Genomic DNA, 18,051 nt, shown 5'->3' on the forward strand with positions numbered 1-18,051 from the left:
AAAAACTCCTGACTATTATTTTTCCTATTATTATTTTATTTTTATTTTTTTTATTTTGAAATTTAAATCTGTATAAAAAAAACTAATATTTTTGGTTTTCATTTTTTCTTTTATTGTGTGTGTCAAACTGACTTACTGCTCACCCCGACACACATCATGCCCATCTGAACAAACAGTCTCCTGAAGGTTGCTATACCTCTAGATTTAACCTTTTTTTACCCTCATATAACTGCACGATCTCTCTCTCTCTCTCTCTCTCTTTTCCCTCCATCTCCATCCCTCTGTTTCTCCCTCAGTTTGCATATCTCTCAGCAGTGCAGGAACCTGAGATTAATTAGGCCTGTCAGGCTCGAGTTTCAAGCCTTTGTCATCCTGCCTCATGGCACATGGTCACACACACACACACACACACACACACACACAGAGACAAAGCCACAAACGGAAACACTTTCTACAGGCTGTGTTTATTCCTAGGATGTGGTGTCGGATGTGTAGACGGATTTGTAAAGAAAGAGAACATAATGTATAACAAATGAATCTACACTCTACACGTCCTGAATATAATTCGATGCAGAACACAAGCGTTGAGTTGAACCAAGAAACTCAAAGCTGCAGTACTGACTAAAGCATAGATGAAGCCAATGAAGTGGACCTCGCTGTTCTTAATAATCCGGACAGATTTAGCTTCGGTCGACCAAGCACCATGGACGTGTGCAGTCCGACATGCTTCATCAGCAGACTCTAACAGGTCTGTTAACGTGCCAATGACGTGAAGCAGGTTATTTAACATGAACACACACTCAACACTGAAGAACAGAAGGGTGTGTAGACTTCCTATCAGGCTTTGTCCAGAGTCTGAACATTCATTCATTCATTCATTCGTTCATTCATCTTCTACCGCTTATCCGAACTACCTCGGGTCACAGGGAGCCTGTGCCTATCTCAGGCGTCATCGGGCATCAAGGCAGGATACACCCTGCATGGAGTGCCAACCCATCACAGGGCACACACACACTCTCATTCACTCACGCACTCACACACTAGGGACAATTTTTCCAGAGATGCCAATCAACCTACCATGCATGTCTTTGGACCGGGGGAGGAAACCGGAGTACCTGGAGGAAACCCCCAAGGCACGGGGAGAACATGCAAACTCCTCACACACAAGGCGGAGGCGGGAATCGTACCCCCAACCCCGGAGGTATGAGGCGAACGTGCTAACCACTAAGCCACCGTGTCCCCTGAGTCTGAGTCATAAAAAACAAAAAAAAAAATTATTATTCCTCCGTTCTCAAAGATATTGCTTAAAAAAAACTTTCACAAGTGCCATCAAAACTATGATTAAAATCAGATGTCACGATATGAAACTGTTGTCATGGTTACTGGTAATAAAGCCTGGCGAAATCGCATGGTTCGTCACGAACGATTGATGTTCTAGGTTTTGTCACGTCGTGCCCCTCATGTGCTGTGGAAACTAATGACGTCATCATGGAGTTGAACACTCAACACGCAGGTTATTTTATTTCCTGAACGAGTGCGGACCCGATTACGAAGTGTGTTCACGCATGGTTCCAGTTCAATCGAATTCACACCACCTCACACAGGTAGCATCAGTTTTCACACCATATGGTTCACACCATAACTTTCACTGTGCTGATTTATCATAAGATACTAAACTGGCAGTGTGGAAACCTCCTTAGTGACTTACAGTATATACTAATATTTTCCCCAAAACCCTGGATGCATCTGTCAGGAGGTTAAGATTTGTACATCTTAACAATAAAATGCTTTTAATGCAACACTATGTTTTCATCCCTCAGCAAACTTGCATAAAATAAATATCATATATTATAGAGTTGATTATAATGATATGATATGTGGTTCAAACATGTTACAGATCTGGCTAAAAATTTGTGCACCCCTGACCATCATAGCTATCATACAGCATGTGCTGGTTGAACCTTCTAGATTTATTCCCCTTTCCTGTTATAATCCGGTCCACACTTTTTTCTGGAAAGTCTTTCCACTAGAGTTTGGATTTGTTATCATTAAACTACTAGAGCGGCGGTGACATTTGACACTGATGCTGATGATCATGAGGAGGTCTGGGGTTCATTCTGTGTTCCAGTTCATCTCAAAGGTGTTCATTGGTGTCGAATCAGCGTCAGGGCTCTGTGCAGGACACTCTAGTTCTTCTACACCAACCTTAACCTTCACACCATATCTTCATGAACCATAAAGTTGCGTTGTAAGTGTGGTTTATGCATAGGTGCATTGTCATGCCTGACAAAGTTTTGGACCTCTTAATTCCAGTAAAGGGAATTTTTTTTGAAAGATAAACCATACAGACATTCTGACCCTAACTGTGTTCTTCAAACGTTGTGGTAACTAGTTTTGGTACTGGAAAAGAGCCACATACGCTATGGGATATTATGTATTGATGTATTGAGTGTGTTAAGATTAATCTTTCCCTATTTACATAATAATTACATAAGCTGAACTATTTTTGCTTTTCCTTAAGGGTGCCAATAATTATGCTGTTTGCTAAATCCGTTGCTTAGTCTTTGAGCCAGTTACTACACAACCACGCAGTTTTCCCAAACATGTCTCACTTTTAATTACTGTATTGTTAAATACTTGTAATAACACTGTTGGGGAGTCTTGGTTGTTGAAATAAAAACAGTTTAGCTGGAAGTCTCAGACCTTTTTATCTTTTTGTCTCATAAATGAATCATTGCACACAGGATTTGACTCGTCAACATAAACGTTTTGTGTTTCACACCGTGAGAAATAGACGTGGCTTGGCAAAAGCTCTGTTCTCGAGTCATCAGGTTTAACAACTTTAATCCCAAAATAAGGCAGGAAGAGATGATCAAAATGTTGTTGTGAACAGAAAAAAATAAAGTAAATAAATAAACAAATAAATAAATAGTAATAAAATAATTAAAAGGAAAAATAAATAGTAATAAAATAAAAGAAAAAAAAAGAAAAATAAAAGGAAGAGGAAAAAATATAAAAGCAGATATTTTTTGGAAAAGAAAGAAGAATAGAAATAAAATGATAGAATTTTTAGAATTTTAGATTAGAATTTTTCTTTAAATTTTTCTTTAGAATTTTTTCTTTAAAAAATACATTTTTTTATTAAGAATAATGTAAGAATGTAGAAGTGCACTCTTTAAGAGTAAGAAACAAAAAGCCTTTTGTTTCTTGATTTATTCTTTCTTTTTTATTGATTATTTTTAATTTTCTTTTCTTTTCCCACTCTCATAGAGAGTGGCCCATACGTAATATTTTCTCTTTTTTGTTCTTCATTTTTAATTTCTAAATCATAACATTTATATTATTTTTTCCTCTCTCAAAAAAATCAACTTTTTATCTTTTTTTTTTTCAAACCTCTTAAAGTTTGTTTTTTATGTCATTTTCATCACACTGTGGGAAAGAGACGGTTTGTGTGTCATTCCCACTCATAGCAAACCGAACAAGTTTGGCCTCTTTTTTAGCGTTATTTGTGTAATCGTTGCTCAGAAAACGAGAGCGATGGCTCACGTTAAAGCTTTTGGGCAACTAAATAAATGACAGTGTAACTAAACTAAACGCTTCCTGCTACACTTTTTTCCAAAAGAAAAAATAAACTCGTCTTATCTGACCCGAGTACAGTACGCACACTGGGAGCGTTTGATCACACAATAATATTTGCTACTGTATGACACATAAACAGACCTCAGTCATCTTAAATGTCATATCTTTCCGGTCTGGGAAAATGCTTTACACAACATTTCCTGTGAAGCTCTTTTATGGGTTGGCTTATTTTTCGCTGTGGTGGATGATTCCCCCTCGAACTCAGCCCCTTTGTCCGATTTATCCTGTGCTTTAGAAATAAGAACATGAACTGAAAGCATCGAAAGAACAACTAGCGTAACAAAACACACTATAACTGGGTCGTACCCACAGATCCTTCACTGGCCCAAAATGCAGAGCGCTTTAAAGGTCAGCAGATAAAACGACTCCAGATAACAAACTCCATCTTCTCAAAACAAGCAGTCAGGAGGTGAAGTGGCCCATGCAAAATTACCCAATATGTTCAAGACAAACACACAAGACTGATCAAGCAGAAGCGTGCACTAAGGGGGTTTTTACACCTGGTCACGTCATGCGTTATCTGTGAGCCGATAGCAATCCGATGGTAAAAAGACCAGGTCTAAATGCCCTCCGAAACGGTTTCGAGACGGATATGAATCCGATCGCTCAAACCACTTCAGGAGGTGGTCTGGGACGCGTTTCAGATGAAACTGGACAGGTGTAAATGCATGTGGTTGTTCAAGCCACATACGTCAGTGCTATACTCCTCCCAAACGGAAGTACGTCACTCGCAGGTGACTCGCGAGTCGTGCATCGCGCCAGAAAGAAACATGTTTTCCCACCAGTGCTGGCTCCGATCTTTCACCCAGGTGTCTCGTTGTGTCTTAAAATGCACTGCTGCCACCAGCGAAAATGCAGCAAACAGTAAATGCTGTTTTTTGTAGCAACCGCATGTGTTCCATTTCAATTACCCTGGAAATGAGGTAAATTATATTTGCATTTTGGGCGGGAGTAGAAAGATCGGATCGATATCCGATTTGCCAAGACGCGTTTATGTGGCCTAATGTAAATGGAACAGTTTTAACAAATCAGATAGCTGTCGGATCAGAGACAACACATGAAGTGACCAGGTGTAAAAAGGCCCTAAGCCTCTGTCCTCAAGACGTCCGGTTAAACCACCCTCAGTCCCTAAACAAGGCATGAAACATTATAATGCAAATGATCAGAATATTATCTTAAACATCTGTCAGACCACAAGCCTTGAAAAGTCAACCCGAGTCTCTCTATTTATCATTTTTTTTCTTTTGCTTATCTTTTTATATTTTTTCCATTGTTTATTTCTTCCTTAGATTATTTCCTCATTTTCTTTCCTTTCTTTTTCTTGTATTTACTTTCCTTTACTTAAAGAGTTAAAAAATGCACCTGTACATATTCTTCTCTTTTTTCTTTTTGATTAAAAAAAGAAATAAATCTTCTGCTTATTTTTAGTTTTTAAGTTTCTAATATTTTCATTTCTATTGAAAATCATCTCTCGTCTTTTTGTATTTTATTTGAATCCTTCTATTTTTCAGTTGCTTGCTTTCCTGTTATTATTCTTCTATTTCTTTTTATTCTTTTCACTGGACTGCACAGGTTATTTCATTTTATTTTTTTTATCTCTTCCTTTTCTTTTCTATCCTTTCCATTTTCTTTAAATAAATAAATATTTATTTATTTAATTTATTATTTTTTTTAAGATGGTGTGAGTCTCCACAAAAAAAGTCTCTACAAATCCTGTTTTATCTTATACACTCCTGAGGATTCTCTTTATAATCTTCTTACACTATAAAATTTTTAAAGCGTTTCCCTTCTGTCTTTATATGCTCTAGAAACGGGAATCAGATTATTTTAAAAAATACCAGCATTAATTTTTATATATTACCTTTTTTTTAGCCAATTCTCCCCTCATTTCTAAGAAGTCAGGGACTTATTTCGGTTATAATTCTGCTGGAGTGTTAATTCTGCTTGGGGAATTAAAATGCATCTCAGGGTGTTTATTCTCTTCAGTAGTTAGCATGCTGCGCTCATTTGCTCCCTTGTGCTTTACAGCAGTGTTAATATTGCACCAAGCGACAAGGTGTTTAATACGACGCCTAATGTGCGTTATTAACAAAATGGATAAGATTATTTTCCATGTGGGGATTATTTTTAACACCTCTCACCCACAGACAGTATTTTACACTACAGGTTCCCTAAACTGAGTATTTATGTCACTTACTCGCTAACACACACTGCGCCAGTAATCGTCAGACCTCCATTGCCAGTGTGCCAACAGTTTGAGAGACAGACTCTTTATTCTGAACCCTGGCACACTGCAGACTGACCGACGATACAGTTACAGGCTTTTGTGGGGTTTAATCCGTACACAGGGCAGGCGAGGCTAAAAAAAAGGAAAAAAACTTTTTACCAGAGAAACGGAAGACGGTCATCACAATCAAAACCCTCACAGATATTATGACAACAAAATCTATACATATAAATAAATGGTATAATTCTCTGAACTGAACTTTACTAAGATTATATTATTTATCCAAACATAAAAGAATATAATTTCACTTTTATCAGTAAAGTGTTTTTTTAAGATATGTCTCGCTAAGTCACCTAGCATTATGTCCTAAATCCAATCCAAGTGATAATTCTACAATTTCTAAACATATTTCAAATTCTATCAACTCATTTAATTAGCAGGATAGCAAGTGCTATCTCAGTTTATTCAATTAGCATCAAAGTTACCTCAGCTCATTCAGTTAGCATGAAAGCCTATTTTTTTTCTAGCTCAGTTCATTCGGTTAGCATGATAGCCTTCGTTACCGCAGCTAATTCAGTTGGTGTCAAAGGCGCTCATAAACTCAAAGTTTGCAGGTTGGATGTTTTTTTTTTTTTTTTTTTTTACCTCAGTTGGCATGATAGCTTTTGTTACCTCAAAGCCTCTGTTATTTCAGCTCATTCTGAAATTCTGTTAGATCTTTGTTACCTCAGCTCATTCAGTTAGCATGATAGCCTTTGTTACCTCAGCTAATTCAGTTGGCTTCAAAGGCGCTATTATTTCATCTCATAAAATTAGCAGGTTGGTCGCTTTTTTTTCCCTCAGTTAGCTTGATAGCCTTTGTTACCACAGATCATTCAGTTAGCAATAGCTTTTTGCTTTTATCTCAGCTCATTCAGCTTGCACCGTAGTCTCTGTTACCTCAGCTCATTCAGTTAGCATCACAGCCATCACTACCTCGACTCAGTAAGTTCATAGCCTTTGTTAGCACCATAGCCTATCTTGAATTAATGCTTTCTTACAATAAAATTGCAAAAAAAAAAAAAAAAAAAAAATAATAATAATAATAATGTAAAAATAAAAATAAATAAATAAATAAATATGGGGCACGGTGGCTTAGTGGTTAGCACGTTCGCCTCACACCTCCAGGGTTGGGGTTCGATTCCCGCCTCCACCTTGAGTGTGTGGAGTTTGCATGTTCTCCCCGTGCCTCGGGGGTTCCTCCGGGTACTCCGGTTTCCTCCCCCGGTCCAAAGACATGCATGGTAGGTTGATTGGCATCTCTGGAAAATTGTCCCTAGTATGTGATTGCGTGAGTGAATGAGTGTGTGTGTGCCCTGCGATGGGTTGGCACTCCAGGGTGTATCCTGCCTTGATGCCCATTGACGCCTGAGATAGGCTCAGGCTCCCCGTGACCCGAGGTAGTTCGGATAAGCAGTAGAAAATGAATGAATGAATAAATGAATAAATAAATAAATAAATAAATAAATAAATAAATGAAACCAATACGGGAAAGAAGGTAGATAAGTTAAGCTAGGTTAAAGATGTACTGCCTTTCAAAAAATGTACATCTTATTAGTGGTACATTGAAAAGTCATTTCATATGTAATAACCAATTTAAACGTTACATCTTCCTCCTCTCAACTACTCAATTCTGAATAATAACCGAGCGATTCTTGCCATCAAACTTTATTTACTAATAATATTTCTCAGACATGACACGACACTAAACTGACACCGAATAATCCAAATGAAGCTGAAACTCAAACAGTTCTCTCAAAACAAAGCCTGTATCATTACTCTACAGGGTATGAGTAAACATTAATGAGCTTTCAAATGACTAAACCCGCCACGGCGTGGGAAACCTGATCTGGTCTACTGATTAATCCTGTGTGAAGGTCCTTCACCGATTCTATCATCCAAAACGTCAGATTCACTCAGGTGAAGAGGAATGATGCTGCCAATGCTGCTTACACGGCCTTGATCTACTCAAACCGCCGTCATGCCAAAGGTAAACACAGGACACGAACTAAACAGTGAAACAAGCATACTTCCTGCTTCCAGAAGTCTCTCAATACTGTGCTTTTTAATTTTCTTTAAAAGTGTTTACAAATATTAAAGTAATTAATGTTTTTTTAAGGCTCTGATTAGAAGTGTTGTATTTTTTTTACACTTTAACACATTAATGCATTCTTAAACTTTTTTTTTCTGTTCAACATACTGTTTTTCTGGCAGTTTATTAGAAACTTCTTCATTTATCACGATACGATATTTTGTCATAACATCCATAATATTACATCCGATGTTAATTACACTTCATTACACTAAAAATGAGCCGGTCTGTCGTACAAAAAAATCATCTATGAATAATAACATGTACTCAGCGTATCAAGATTATTTAAAGCACACATTAATAAGCATTTGTAAGAGACCTGATTGCAGGTCTGAAGCTGAGCAGGAACAGAAAGTGCGCAGCATGATTTGTCAGCCTAATAACGCCTGCATGTCATCACAGCTTAATATGGGAATCGTCAAATGACAAATGCCTTCCAGGCAGCTTAAAACGTTCCGCCCCATACCACATCTTCCTGCACCGTTTGTGCACTCATACTGCCCGAGGAAAATCTGTCCGGCATATCGTTCTCCTGGGCTATGTTCTAATCCTGTTTTGACCCTCCCACATCGACCAATCCTCATCGTTTCCTCTTGGAAGAATCTTGATTGCAATCTTAACGTCCGTTCCGATACATCACCGGATCAAATGAAAGCTAATTAGATAAGTGCTCATAAAGCTCAAAGATCAAGGAATGTAATGACTTGTGTTGGGGACTTGATATTTGATTTGTTGTTTATCAGGGTAAGATTTTATGTTAGCAAACGAGTGCTAACTGGTGCTAAATCAATTCAGTTCAATTGTATAGCACCTTCAACAATGGCCTGCAGACTTGGGTCAAATTGTTTGAGTGAATGTGAGTAGCTAAAATTTAACATACTAAAGGGATAATATCTTTATTTTTTACATTTTTAAAAGTTTGTTGATCAGATAAACTACTTTTTTTAGTCATTTTTTTAAATAAAAAAGATTATATAAAGTTACTGAAGCAAGGTTAGCTAGCTAGCTAAAGTTAAACGAAAGTTAGTTAGCAGTAACTGTTTCTATCTTATCTAAAAGGAAACCATGTGAAGGGAAAGTAAATATGATATTTAATATGGATATCATTTACTTAAGATAACTTTTAAACACAAATCGACTTTCAAGCTGAAGTGTTCATTCATTCATTCATTTTCTACCGCTTATCCGAACTACCTCGGGTCACGGGGAGCCTGTGCCTATCTCAGGCGTCATCGGGCATCAAGGCAGGATACACCCTGGACGGAGAGCCAACCCATCGCAGGGCACACACACACTCTCATTCACTCACGCAATCACACACTAGACAATTTTCCAGAGATGCCAATCAACCTACCATGCATGTCTTTGGACTGGGGGAGGAAACCGGAGTACCCGGAGGAAACCCCCAAGGCACGGGGAGAACATGCAAACTCCACACACACAAGGCGGAGGCAGGAATCGAACCCCGACCCTGGAGGTGTGAGGTGAACGTGCTAACCACTAAGCCACCATGCCCCCCTATTGCAATACTGCATGTGTAATTTTAAGATGTTCACAACACTGTGTTGGTGAAGTAAATTATTTTGCGGTAAATACTTGGCAAAAACATTTAATAGAAAGTATTCTGTCCTTGTGCATTTTTGTATTAAAGTAAATGAACACAATGCAAATGACTTTCACCTACATGAAAGTAGCATGTGGCTTCATATCAACTCTATAAGGTTTTAGTTGCTTTACATTGTTAGAAACATGACAGACAATATGACAAAGAAATCTAAGCTTCATAATTGATTTTTTTAAAAAAGAGGAAACTTTAAACATGTTGTGTATTCTGCCAGAGGCGATCCACACTTCCATGTCATGAGGGCAATTTGAGAAGGGAATGTTAAAGGAAGCACTTAAGTGCGGGGCTAAAGTTAATGCACAGTGTTTTCTTCCTCATGATGGTGACAAGCACATCACTAATGAGACTAAAGCAGATTCATTCAGGGGAATTTGAAGAAAAGAGGACAGAAAAGCTGCATATTGCATTACATGGATCGGATGCGTGTGCCGAGACAAAGACATTGTCTAATAATGCCTTATACATTTACATGTTACAACAAGAGTTCGCTACAGGATGTAGCATGCTGTATATGTGCAGTGGGCTGCTTCATTTTGAACTTCTATACAGCACTAGTGAGTGAAACCCTTCTCTCAGCCCGTTCACCTGAAAACCAAGTAAACCATATAAAACCCAGCTCAAATGACATAAGGGTTGGGTTACAGTTACAGCCTGGCAGCTGAGGCCACATAACATTGCTAGTGGGCACTGTGCCGTACCGTGTACTTTACTGTCAATTCAGAGAACGGAAACCTAGTTTCTCTTTTAGAGAAACAACATGAAGCACACAAAATTGGCTTCCTAAATCCACTTGAGCCTAAAGCTAGCATAAAATGAAGAAAGTGTGGCCTCTGAACCTCTTGGTCCCAGTGAAGAAGGTGTGGCCTCTGTGTCTGTTTGTCCCAATAAAGTCTGTCAGGCAGAATATAAGCCATGGCCTTTTTCCAATAAAAAGCCTACCAGTCCCCTTAAAAGAGACATGGTCTCTGCACCTCGAGTCCTAATGAAGAAGGCACTGCTTTTGTACCTTAAGTCCTAATGAAGGAGGTATGGCCTTTGTGTCTTCGTTAATATCAAAAAGGGTATGGCTTGTATACCTTTAGTCCTTATCATGGAGACGTGGCCTTTGTATCTTCAATAATAACTAAAAGTTATAGCTTTTAAGGTGTCTAGATGTAGGAGATGTATCAGAATCAGAATCAGATTTATTGGCCAAGTGTGTTGACACACACAAGGAATTTGGTTCCAGCAGTTTGTGACTCTCAGAGGTACAGACATAAATAACACAATAATATACAGGAAAACAATGCAGACGATGAGATACAATATAGACAGAATGAGCATAAAATATGGATATAGAATGAATAAAATATATAAAATATGAATATGGAATATGAACGATCAGTAATGTACATACAGTAAAGTGTGGGAGTGCAAATAACAATATTGTGCAATATACTGTATAGCAGCAGTAGTGTGTGTAATATATACTGTACAGATGATTTGATGATTGACAGTCCTGATAATACAGTACTTATAGATATGAAGCAGTGAATATAATTATGGTGAGTTGTTGATCTGGGGAAAGAAACTGTTCCTGTGTCTGGCAGTTTTAGTAAGCAAAGTCCTGTAGCGCCTGCCAGAAGGGAGGAGCTGAAAGAGGTTATGTCCAGGGTGCGAAGGGTCAGTAGTGATTTTCCCTGGCCGGTTTCTGGTTCTTGTGTCGTACAAGTCCTGGAGAGTGGGCAGGGGGGCGCCTGTAGCCTCTGTATCTATCATTCATGGTGAAGGAGGTGTGAGCAGTAGGTTCTGATACACTTTAACTACAATGCAATTTTCCAAAAAGACGAGTAAATGATACAGTGTACAGACTTCAGTTAAACAAAAAAACACAACATGGAATTGCACCACAGATGGAATATATTCCATAGATGGAATATAGTCTGGAAGAACATATTATTTCTGGAATGTTATCGCATGATAATGATGCTGATACTCTGCAGAAGGCTGCAAAATACAATGAGATCTCTAGACTTTCTAAGCAATCCCCAAATGTGTCATTGTATGTGTGTGATCATCCTGGATGATCTACAACACTCCAGAAGAGACTTGCTTTGTGTTTGGATGAATCACTTCATTCATATGATCCAACAAATGCAAATCATTTTGGAACAAATAATGCAGGCAAAAGCAAGCATGGGTTTAAAGCTCTAGCACTGCTTATTTTCACAACAGTGGCTGTAATATACAGGCCAGGTGGCATGTTATTTCATGGTATTTTCTATGACTAGTGTTAAAAGCAGGGTGAGACCCAGAGTGGGTTCGACTGTGGGTCACGATTGTGCCAATCTCACCCAGGCCAATGTGTTCTGGCAGCTGGGTCAAAGGAAGAACTCCTCAGGAAATGTCAATCCTGAGCAGGTATACTGGTGTGTGTGTGTGTGTGTGCAGGTGCGCGGGTGTGTGTGTGTGTGTGTGTGAGAGAGAGAGAGAGAGAGAGAGAGAGAGAAAGAGAGAGAGATGCCTAAGGAAATGTCATCAGCCTCTTTAACTACTGAACAGTCAACTTTTGTTCCGTCGCTTCCTCTAGAAGACAAAAAAACGCAGCTTGTCATGTTACCATCTCCATCTTTAGACTTTTCTGCTGTATAAAACTATCCAAGCCATTTTGGTGTAAATTGATCAATAATATAAATTTTTAAATTACAACCCATCACAGGGCACACACACACACACTCTCATTCACTCACGCAATCACACACTACGGACAATTTTCCAGAGATGCCAATCAACCTACCATGCATGTCTTTGGACCAGGGGAGGAAACCGGAGTACCCGGAGGAAACCCCCGAGGCACAGGGAGAACATGCAAACTCCACACACACAAGGCGGAGGCGGGAATCAAACCCCCAACCCTGGAGGTGTGATGCGAACGTGCTAACCACTAAGCCACCGTGCCCCCCCCAACCTAAACCTCATTAGATAAAATAAAAGAGTGCTGTGCTACTTGTTAGAAGTTACACTGGGACAGCTGGTTCAGCTAACTAAAATCTCAGAGCGCTTTGGAAACTCTGTGCTGAGTTTGAGAACACTTTTTAAACACACTGTACTGAACCTTTTTTTGCCTCTGGGCAAACAAGAGCGGTTTAAGAGCTTGTCAGTCAGGCCATGAACACACACACATATACACAACTAAGTGGGACACACAGCCAAAGGGAAATGTTTCCTTGATTATAAGGCACCATGTTATAAACCCATGTTGAAGGGGTTTTGCCTGATGGGCAGTGACAGGCTGTGCTCATATTCCCGTGTTACATTAAAACAATGATCGTTCCTTCTACTCCGTTTGTCTGGAGAGTCGTCGAGTTTCTATACTCACTGTGCCATCTTTAAATATGAGAAGACTATGAAGGAGTGCCTTTGTTTAAACAGAAAATGAAACGGTTTGCACAATGCTAAACTGGTAGATATACTACTTGCTAGCAATATCCTCCTGTGTACCACATACAGTACATCACACATCATCCAAGCTGTTCTGGTGAAGGTATATTATTGGCCTGTTTTAGGGGTTGCTTCTAGTGTGCAATAATATGGCACTTAAATATGGTTTGTATGTTTCTAATTCTTATTATTGTGTTGAGACACCAACTAGCGGTATGCACAGGGTTCTGGGTTTAAATGAATGAATCGGTAATTGTTTCATGCAGCACTCAGTTCTCTTGTTGGTCCTGTAAGCTTCATATCTGAACACCAGCTCCAAACCGCGTGACAGTGAACACTGCCTGCTCCTGTGACGTTTTTTATTCACTGTCCTGATATACTGTACACCCTTGTCTTGTATTTTCAGCATGTTTTGGCTGATTTAAAACGTTGATCCAATGCTGGTTTATTTTCCACAAATCTGAATTAATGGTATAAATTTTAAAATCAAGGGCTGCATCAAATATTTTCTTGAAGACGATCCTGGCTTAAAACATGAGCTTGGGATCAGATTTTATGATCTGATCTAAGGATGTATTTTTACAGCACACTTCCAGACCACCGATTGTCTTCAAGACTCTGTTCCTCTGAGACATTATATAATTCATTACAGAAGGTTGCACAGAGTTTAGTGAGTCGAGTTATGATGAGAAAGTCAGAATCAGATCAGTATCAGGTATCGGCAGACACTCTGAGCTCTGATACAGCATGGGATCGAATGATACCTACAATAAAAAAATGCTTGTACACGTTGTTTTAGGGTTCTGAGTGTCTTCCTTCACCTCCAGATTAACCCTTGTATGGTGTTCGGGGCTGTGGACCCATGTTCATAAACATCAATAGTTTTGAAAAACTTTGCTTCCTTGTAAATTTGTTGATTATTTTCCACTCATAACTTGATTAAATTTGATTTTCTTTTTTTTATTACATTTTATTAAAAAACAACAAAAAACGAGTAGCACTTTAATTTAAAAATGTGATGTAATAAAGGTAAAGTGCAAATATTAACCATATATGCTGTTTATATTGCTGGTAATTGGGATGAAGTAAACATCTGTAGAGTATTTTAACATCAAATTTTTGATTGTGTTGAATTAAAAACCCAAAAATGCAGCGGGTCCAACAGACCCACGAACACTGGCTGGGTAACAAAAATACGAACACCATACAAGGGTTAAAGAGAAGTGTTTTTGAATTTGGCTCAGCTTTCTGGGTGACATGTCAGGCCAGAGGCACCGTCAGCCCCAGCACAAAGCACAGAGCGAGGCGAATAAAAACGCCTTTATCTGTTTGGCTGGGCGCGTGATCTTCAGAGACACTTTTATCCAGTGCGACACAGCGACAAATAAAGAAATCATTTAACCTGATTTCCAGACTTAAACATGTAACTTAAACCGAGTAAACATAACGGCAACAAACTCAAACAAATGAACACACTAACTGCAACAATGTAAATTACACATTTTGAACAAAAGCTAAACTCAGTACACTGTAAAAAACACAAAATGTATCTGTAACTGTATCAAACACCTTGTAACAAAAAAGCCTCACAACTCGTACCTGTAACTCACTTTAACTAACACAAACTTACAGTAACTTTGTTACAAACACAAATTATCTAACAATCTAACTGTATCTTACTTCCTGTAACCCAATAGCAAAATATCTAACACACTACTTCCTGTAACACAAAATATCTAACACAATAACAATGTCTTACTTCCATTAACATAATAACCCAAAATATCGAACACACTAACAGTATCTTACTTCCTGTAACACAATAACACAAAATATCTAACACATTAACTGCATCTTACTTCCTGTAACACAAAATATCTAAAACACTAACAGTATCTTACTTCCTCTAACACAATAACACAAAATATATAACACTCTAACAGTATCTTACTTCCTGTAACACAAAATATCTTACACATTAACTGTATTTTATTTCCTGTAACAGAAAATATATAACACACTACTTCCTGTAACACAAAATATCTAACACAATAACAATGTCTTACTTCCATTAACATAATAAAACAAAAAATACATAACACATTAACTGCATCTTACTTCCTGTAACACAAAATATCTAACACACTGCTTCCTGTAACAAAAATTATTTAACACCCTAATAGTATCTTACTTCCTCTAACATAATAACCCAAAATATATAACACACTAACAGTATCTTACTTCCTGTAACACAAAATATCTTACACATTAACTGTATTTTATTTCCTGTAACAGAAAATATATAACACACTACTTCCTGTAACACAAATGATTTAACACCCTAACAGAATCCTAATTCCAGTAACACAATAACACAAAATATCTAACACACTAACAGTATCTTACTTCCTGTAACACAATAACACAAAATATCTAACACACTAACAGTATCTTACTTCCTGTAACACAATAACACAAAATATCTAACACACTAACAGTATCTTACTTCCTGTAACACAAAATATCTAGAGTAAAGGTGGATACGAGATGCAAATGTTTACAAAGAAAGTTTGTAAAATCTTTTTAAGTCACAGAACTGAGTATAAACTTCACTCTGAAATGTTTTACGCACTTGTAAAACATTATAGATTTTGAACATGGGCGAGACTGACGTGCAACAGCAGGCCCACAAAATGTAAACAAATCCGTTTCACAGATCACATGTTTTGTTATACCGATGAAAAGTCCTTCAAACATCAGTTTTGTGTGCATCATCAAAAGGACTTGAGCTAACAACATGATATGAAACACTTCATCTATTACTTTTGTACTGTATTAAACATAGCTATAAAAAAAAAAACAGACAAAAACTGATACTGTATGTAAGAACTGACATATTTAAGCTCTAAAATTTCTTGCACCTCACTGACGTTTCAAAATCTTAACACACGCCATGTGTTACATTATGAAATTCCCCTGTTTGATTATAACGCGAGTGTGATTTTTTTTAAAGCCACTATAAGCAATTTTGTTAATCTACACCAAAGGACTCTTTCCTACGCTTCTCCAAAGCCCCTTCGTCTAAACACACATCCTTTCAATAGTCCCGTGATTCAGCATGATCAGTATAAACCTTAAAGCTTTTTTGCCCCAAGGATAATTTTTAAGATTATGCCTACAAATCATCAAGAAAGCATGTGTGTAGGATTTAGTTTTATGAAAGCGTTTATCCATTTATCTGTTTTCTGTACCTTACAGGGAGCATGGAATCTATCCCAGGGGTCTCGGTGCTGGATGGGGGTGCACAAGAAAGGGGACACACCACAGATCATTTACAGATGTTAATTAGCCTATAACGCATGTTTCTGAACTGGAATAGGAAACTCTCGAAGCATGTGGAGAAGATATGTGAAATACTCAAAGTCGAAATCATTGTGTTGTGTTTTAAACGTACTACCCGCCCGCTGAAAGCACCTACACAACTGATATCAGATCAAGACACGTAGCGATGCTACGATGCTACAGCCAAACGTTCAGCTTTAGATTGCAAAGCCTTATAGAGTGGACACAGACTTTTTTATTCTCTCGTACGTTTTATTTTAGTATTCGGGATCAGAATCTAAAGTCAGCTTACGTTAAAAGTCATTTATAAAAGTTGCATACAGACGCTTTAATTCCCAACATGTCTTTAACATACTGCACATCAACAGTATGAAACCCTAACCCCAACCACGTCCAGTGTCATGTTAATCTACAGTGTTTAGTGTCTAAACAGCTTGATTTCCACTCAGTTACACATCATCCCTCTTTGATCACAGTGTATTAAAGCTTTTAATGATTTTAATCCTCTCTTCAGAAAGGCAGGATTAGTCATGGGTTTGAATGGAAAAGGCAGGAAGGCTGCTGCAAGTCCAGAAACGACTTCACACATGCAGAAGAGAAATGCAGATGATTCCTACAACAGTGTACAGATATATAACTATAAATAAACTCCTTTATACATTTGTACCTTAAAATAATCCCCCAGATAGGTTTAAGTTTGAAAAATAAATGAAATAAATAAATGAAACTCTTACCTGATGGTACAAAGCTCCACTTTGACAGCTGTGTACAAAAAAAGAAAAAAAGAAAAAGACACCCCGACAGCTAATAGTAGACAGTAGAGTATGAGTTTGTGTTATTGTTGCGCTGGATCGCATCTCTGCACCGCCCCGTATTTATAACCCGGGGACGCGCTGAGCGGCTGTGGAAAGCCATAGGGCTCACAATACCAGAACTTTAAATCATGATTTTTTTCCCTCCAGCTTTCGATTTACCCCGTGACCGGTAATTTGCTATTCGAAATGGGCTACTTGCACTCAGGGTTATTACATACTTCTTTTTTAAAAGAGCGAGGGAACACATATGCACTGTAACCCAGGGCTCTGCTTCTTTACCCACAAGGGTGAACAATTTATAATAATGCAGTTTTAATTCATATACTTTCTTATAGAACATTTTTGATGAGTTCATACATTTACATTTACATCATTTAGCAGACACACTTATCCAGCGCGACTTACATTTTTATACAATTGAGGGTTAAAGGTGGGGTCTCCGTTGTTTGAAAGCCAATATTGACAATTGAAATCACCAAACACGCCCCTAACCCAAATGGGTCCCACCGCTGTTTTGATAGCTCCGCCCCACACATACACCAGACAAGTATTACCCAAGTATAACCCAGACAAGTATTATGGTGGAATCTGTTGGGGCAGCTGACCGAGTGTATATTTTTATTAATAAATTAACTCAATGAGTAATACTATGGTAATACAAATGTGTTTTTGTAGTACTGTGTGTTGTACCGTGTAAGGTTTATCTCCATTTCACGCAGAAGATGTTCAGTTCTCTCCCGCGCTGGAAAGCTGATCCTATATTAACACGGTCCTTCTTCTTGCCTTATCGTAAGTCTATCTTCGCTTTCTTTCTTTGTTTTTATCCGCCATCTCAATATTAAAAGTGCTTTAT

The 18,051-nt window shown here is 38.1% G+C and overlaps 1 protein-coding gene across 8 annotated transcripts in view; it reads right to left on the reverse strand.

Moving 5' to 3' along the window:
• The window catches only part of ppfibp2b (PPFIA binding protein 2b), a 77,972-nt gene extending 60,732 nt beyond the window's left edge, over nt 1-17,240 (reverse strand). For all 8 annotated transcript variants that reach the window (XM_060885277.1, XM_060885276.1, XM_060885275.1 and 5 more), the window contains exon 1: nt 17,118-17,240. The gene's annotated coding sequence lies outside the window, so the exon portion shown is untranslated. The remainder of the gene's footprint in view (nt 1-17,117) is intronic.
• Nucleotides 17,241-18,051: the final 811 nt, after the last annotated feature.

Source organism: Tachysurus vachellii, chromosome 13, assembly GCF_030014155.1.
Source record: "Tachysurus vachellii isolate PV-2020 chromosome 13, HZAU_Pvac_v1, whole genome shotgun sequence".
Taxonomy (NCBI): Eukaryota; Metazoa; Chordata; class Actinopteri; order Siluriformes; family Bagridae; genus Tachysurus; species Tachysurus vachellii.